A 6,271-nucleotide genomic window follows, 5' to 3' on the forward strand; every position below is an offset into this window, starting at 1 on the left:
ACTCTTCCTTTTGTGAGGACCTACATTGCTTAGACTGAGGCAGCGGAACCAGTGCTGCCCAAGAGGCCAGAAACCTGGTTGGGAGCACAGCTCTGCCTCTGGTCTGCTGTGTGACCTTGCCCATGTCCCTTCTGTCTCTGGACCTCAGCTCTCTATCTGTGTCAGGCGAAGGCATTGCTGGCTGGTGTCTAAAGTCTCTCTCTCATTCTAACCCTGGGAGGTCCCATCTCCCCTAGAAGAGAGATGAAGCAAGGTTGGCTATACTCATTTTTCAAGGAGCTCAAGGTTCAAAGAAGTCAAGTACCTATCTCAAAGTCACACAAGATGCAATGAGAGAATCACGACTAGAACTCAGGTACCTGGACTCTTATTTCTGTGCTGCTTCCCCTACAGCCTCATGCCTCGTCCACACAGTGGCACAAATCCTGTAGTAGTCAGCTTATCACAGCTGTGTAACTGACAGGGGACTATGGCCCCCAGGATTAAGACAGAAGAGATATTACCACTCACTGATTCTTCCCAGGCCAGCGGTCTGCTCTCCCACCTCTGTGGTCTGCCCCATTTATTTGCTGATGATGGGATGGGCCACAGTGGATCACACCTATCATCTCACCATTGCCACTGCTGCCTTCTGGGTCTTGCCATCCAAAGTGTGCCTGGCTCCATGTGTTTCCATGCAGTCAGCCTGCTCTTGGAGGTCAAGCTGGATTCAGGTAGAGAGAGGGAGCCCCAGAGCAGGCATGTCACTGGCCTGGAGCACCTTCTGAGAGAAGTCCAGGAGACAGGTGTGCCCCAGCTGAGAAGGCGCCTCACAAGGAGCACTGCCCCACTCTTTTCCATCTTATGTTGAGGCCACTGGGAGTGTGCCTTATATCAGAAATACAGTAAGCTTTCCCAGACCTCTTTGGACAGAGGAAGGAGGTTCCAGGTTCTTCTTAAATTTCCATCCCTTCACTCACTCACTTATTCATGTATTCATATTTCACATTTTTTTTAAACATCCACATCTACTATGTGACTGAAACCACTATGACCTAGAGGGAAATATGAGAGCTGCCATCTTATCCTGCTCAGGCCTGACCAGAATTGCAAAACACTCCTGCAGCCTGTGTGGATGAGATGTGTGTGTGTGTGTGTGTGTGTGCGTGTGTGTGTGCGTGCTCACCCACATGTGCATGCGTGGGTGTATGTATGCTTAAAATATGTGTGTGTGTGCGTGTATGTGTGTGTATGTATGTGTGTTTGGGGGGAGGGGGAAGGGGCAGATGGGCACTCTTCCAGGACATACACTGGAGACAGTGCTGGAGCAGGAGAGAATCATGTACCCTGGCCAGCCTGGGAAGAAGCTTTGCTGAGAGTACTGTTAGAGTATCCAGAAGACGCTGGAAGCAGTGGTCAACACTAGGCTGGGTCAATCAAGTATAAAAGGATTAATATCTCCCTCTTGCCTTGCCTTTCTCCCAAGTCAAGGGGGATTGTTCAACCATCCCATCCACACCCAATGTCCCAGCCTTGTCCTGCCAGTGCCCCAACCGACCCTCAGGACCCCTGAAGCTTTGAACCTTTTCAGTTTCTGGCCACTCAGACCCTGAGCTGTTGACAGGGTTCTATTGGTGTTGTTGCCCCCATTGGACTTGGACCTTCCCCAGCTCTCCTGCCAAGAGAGCCCCTAGTCACCACCCCCATTGGTGGACCCACAGATTGGCCAAGGGTCCTCCTCCCAGCAATAGTCAGGCCTCTAGCAAAGAGATGGGAGCCATAAGAGTTTCCTGTAGTGGCTGTGAAGGGGGAAGAAGTGGTTCTTAGAGCCTTGTGTCCACACAGTGAGTCTGCAGGGCCCTCCTTTGCCCTCAGGGGCAGCTCTTCTCCTTAACCTGGAAGGGTTGGCATCACAGCTAGCATTTCAGCCACACATTAGGTGTAGATGTTAAAAAAGTATTTGGGGGGTGGGACACCTGGTGTCAGTTAAGCATCCTGCCATTGGTTTCAGCTCAGGTCATGATCTTGTCATTCATGGGTTCAAGCCCCAAGTCGGGCTCCATGCTAACAGTGTGAAGTCTGCTTGAAATTCTCTCTCTCTCCCTCTCTCTCTGTTCCTCCCCCACATTCTCTCTCTCTCTCAAAATAAATAAATACACTTTTAAAAAATGTTTTGAGAGTTAAGGAAGAATGAATGAATGAATGAATGAATGAATGAAAATGTTAAGAAAATCCTGGAACTTACTTCCTCTGCCCAAAGAGGTATGGAGAATCTATCTTATCAAACTCCTCAGATACAAAACAATCCTCCTTCCTTCCAAGGCCAAAAGCAGAGTTGTAGCCTCTACCATATGACAGAGGTAGAAAACTCTCTTGCCCTGGCCTTCCCTATAGAATCTTCCACGGGCTCAGCCTTGTGCTAGAAGTTTCTGCCTTTAAGAAGTTGTCTCCGATTAGCAGGGAGACAAACACCCCTATGCCCATCTGACTTCCACAGTCATTTGGTGCCTTCTATTCAAGGACAAGCAGAGGAGGCCTAGAGGTTTGATGTCTGAGAGGGACGGGACATCCTAAGCAATCCTCCCCTTTCAGCTCCTACTCAAACATACAGAAGTTCTGGTTTCAGTACATGTCTATTTCATGGGTAGCTGAGTTGCACTTATGAAGGAGGCTGGGACAGGGAAGTCATAAGGATCAGAAATGAGGAGAGACGCCACAACAACAAGTGGATTTAAGGCCTCCGTGGGGACAAGAGTGGAGGCCTCAGGCCCCATATAGGCCAGGAGTTAAAATTGGGCTTTCTACATCAAGGTAAGAACAGAGAATGGGTGGTCCCATTGGGAAGCCCTTCCCTCCCAGTCACCTAGGAAGCATCACTGAACAGCCTTCGGCAGCAATTCTTGGAGGACCCCAAGTCTGCAGGAGGGCAGAATCCCCATCTGTTCCGCCACGCTCATGCAAGTCCTGGTCACTGACACCACACAGATGTGGAAACTCCAAACAGAGAAACAACCCTAAAAACTGAGTTGAGATCAGAACATCCCTTAGAGCCCAAAGATAAAGCACCTATAGGTAGGGTGACCAAATGCTCTGTCATGGATGGTGACTGTTGACCCATATTGTCCTAGTGCCCTGCCCCTAGTTTGTCATTGTGTAATGGACTCTTCTTAAGAATTGCTTTAAGGGGCACCTGGGTAGCTCAGTCGGTTAAGCATCTGAATTCAGCTCAGGTCATGTCCCTGCAGTTTGTGGGTTTGAGCCCCACATTGTGCTCTGTGCTGACAGCTCAGAGCCTGGAGCCTGCTTTGGATTCTGTGTGTGTCTCTCTCTGCCCCTCTCCTGCTTTCTCTCTCTCTCTCTCTCTCTCTCTCTCTCAAAAACAAAATAAAAACATTGTAAAAAAAATAGTTGCTTTAAAAGAAGCCAAGATAGGATTGGTGCCCTTTCACTTGTACTTCTGGCTTCTGCCACAATTGCATCTCTTGGAGTGGGAGTCACATGTGCAGTGAGTGAGTTCTCACTTCAACTCCAGGATACATCTGGAAGACAATGAGGACTGACCTGCCTCTCCTTCCCAATCCTTTCCTGACTCAGTGCAGCCATCTCAGGGACACTGCGTGCAGCTGTCCTCTAGACGTTGAAATGCACATAGACACAAGCCACCAAGGAGAGTAATTCCCCCTCTGGAGTGGTGCTAAGATACAGACTCAGTGTTTCTGTTCTTGCCAGTTGTGCCGTGCCCTGCAAGGTGCAGGAAACCACAGGCCAGCAGGCCCCCGGGGTCAGTGGGGAAAGTCAGGGTGAGAGGTATGATGTGCAGAAGCTAGAAGGCAGTGGTCTTGCTCAAGGGCCCATAGACAGTAATGGGAGCAGCCTTGCTGCGGCAACTTTTCCACATTCTGTGCAGTATAAATCTAGAACTATTTATTTTAGTGTTTGCTATGGCGTTTTCATTTTACAATAAACCTTCAGTAGCAATAAGTTCAACAAAAAAGAAACTGCATGAGTAATGGAAATGTAAATATCTTTTTTCAATAAAGTTAACGATAAAACTGTAACATGCACAAAATGGTTATCAGCATTTACCATCTTCCCAGAGAACCGTGGTGATAGCACTGACTACATAAAAAGCAGGACACAGATCTGCTCCAGAAGCATCAGCATCTACCTCCAAGGTCATCAGTGATTTTAAGAACACTGTTTAAATCCTGGTCAAATGTTACTCTGGTGTGTGTCAGAGCATTCTTGAATGAGACTAATATTTGAATTAGCAGACTAAATAGATTGTTCTCCCTAATGTGGGTGAGCCTCATCCAATCAGTTGAAGGCCTGAATAAAATAAAATGCTGCCTTCTCCCCAAGTAAGAGAGAATTCTCCCTGCCTGGAAGCATTTGAAATGGACTGTGAGCTCTTCCTGGCAGCCTGCCAGCCTGAGACATCAACTGTGAAGATTTTGGACTTGCCAGCCTCCATAACCATGCAAGCCAACTCCTTACCATACAACTCTTATATAAATATATATAATCTTCTATCGATTGGTTGTGTTTTTCTGGACAACGCTGCCAATACATTTGTCAATTCCAAGTTTTCTTGCACACATGCTAGGAGTGAAGTGATAGCTGTTTACCTGATAACCACCACCAAGGGAAGAATGGTAAACATGATTAAATGATGCCAGTTTTATATTATTGTAATCAGATGTATCGATAGGAAAAAAATCTGTTAATTCCAATAACAACTCACTTTTTTTCATCTAATCCAGACAATCAAAGTAAAGCTTTTAGAAGTTCATTCGGTTCAAGGTGAAACATCTCTCAATATTGTGAATACTATTGGGAATGTGTTTTTTTTAAAGTTCCACATGAAAGACAAAAGTAATTGATTTTGAGGTGATATCATTTGAAATATATAAGTGTTGGTAAGAGCACTGTTCTCACCACGTTAAAAAACTATGGAACAGAAATGTACCTAGAATTGGCTGCTGGGCATATAGAAGTCAGACCTGCACTGAGAGAGTCAGAAAGCAGAAATGATGGAGAAGGAGGGATGTGGGAAAGTGATGAGCAATTCAGTTGGACAGAGTCAGACTCCTCCCACAAAGACACTGATGTCAGAGCCAGTTGGAACTTATTCATCCCCCAAATACCACTTGACCAGTTGTTCAGACGAGACACTGTTAAGCACTAGGGACTCACATGTAAACAAGATAGACAAGGTTCCCATCTTTGAGTTCACGTTCTTGTTGTGGTTTTTTTTTTTTTTAAGTTTATTTATATTTGAGAGAGAGAGAGTGTGACTGGGGGAGGGGCAGAGAGAGAGGGAGACACAGAATCTGAAGCAGGTTCCAGGCTCTGAGCTATCAGCACAGAGTCCAACATGGGGCTCGAATCCACGAGCAGTGAGATCATGACCTGAGCCAAAGTTGGATGCTCAGCTGAGTGAGCCACCCAGGCACCCCTGAGTTCATGTTATAAAGCAGAACATGAATAAGCAAGTAAATAAGCAAGATACTCATGGGCTGGGATGTGAAATATGTAGGCCATAGCAAGTAAAGTACTCCAATAACTTTGAGGTGACAGGATTTGGGGTAACTTTGAGGTTTTTCAACAAGCACATATTAAGCACATATGAAGAACATATTAGGTTCTTCAACAAGCACATATGAAGATACAAAAAAGACACAGTGCCCTGAATGAGCTCTGGCTCCAGGTCTAAACAGGAGGCAGATGTATACCCCCCCCCCCCCAATGCTAACACAAGGAAGAACAAGACAAATGCCAAAATAGACACACCAAGGGGAGAAATGTAGTACTATAGGAGAGGTCAAGGAGAGGCTCTCAACTGAAAGACAGTGTGAAATGGACTGTGAAAGAGAATTAGGATTCTAATTGAGGGGGAAATAGGGGAAGGCACGTTATACAGAAAGAAAATAAAAGCATATGTAAAGGCTCAGGTTGGAGGAGAGAAAGCAGGAGCTAGGACAGTGAGTAGACTGTGCCAAGTGGTTGTAGGGATTGGAGCAAGAGAAAGTGACAAAGCTGTCCACACAGGCTGAAGCCAATTATACAGAATAGGGAAAGAGTGTGAACTCTTGATTTGTGGGAAAAGGAGACTTTATTTCTTTTTTATTTTATTTTATTTTTTTAAATTTACATCCAAATTAGTTAGCATATAGTGCAACAATGATTTCAGAAGTAGATTCCTTAGTGCCTCTTACCCATTTAGCCCCTCCCCCCTCCCAGAACCCCTCCAGTAACCCTCTGTTTGTTCTCCATATTTAAGAGTCTCTTA

This window comes from Panthera leo, chromosome B1 (assembly GCF_018350215.1).
Source record: "Panthera leo isolate Ple1 chromosome B1, P.leo_Ple1_pat1.1, whole genome shotgun sequence".
Taxonomy (NCBI): domain Eukaryota; kingdom Metazoa; phylum Chordata; class Mammalia; order Carnivora; family Felidae; genus Panthera; species Panthera leo.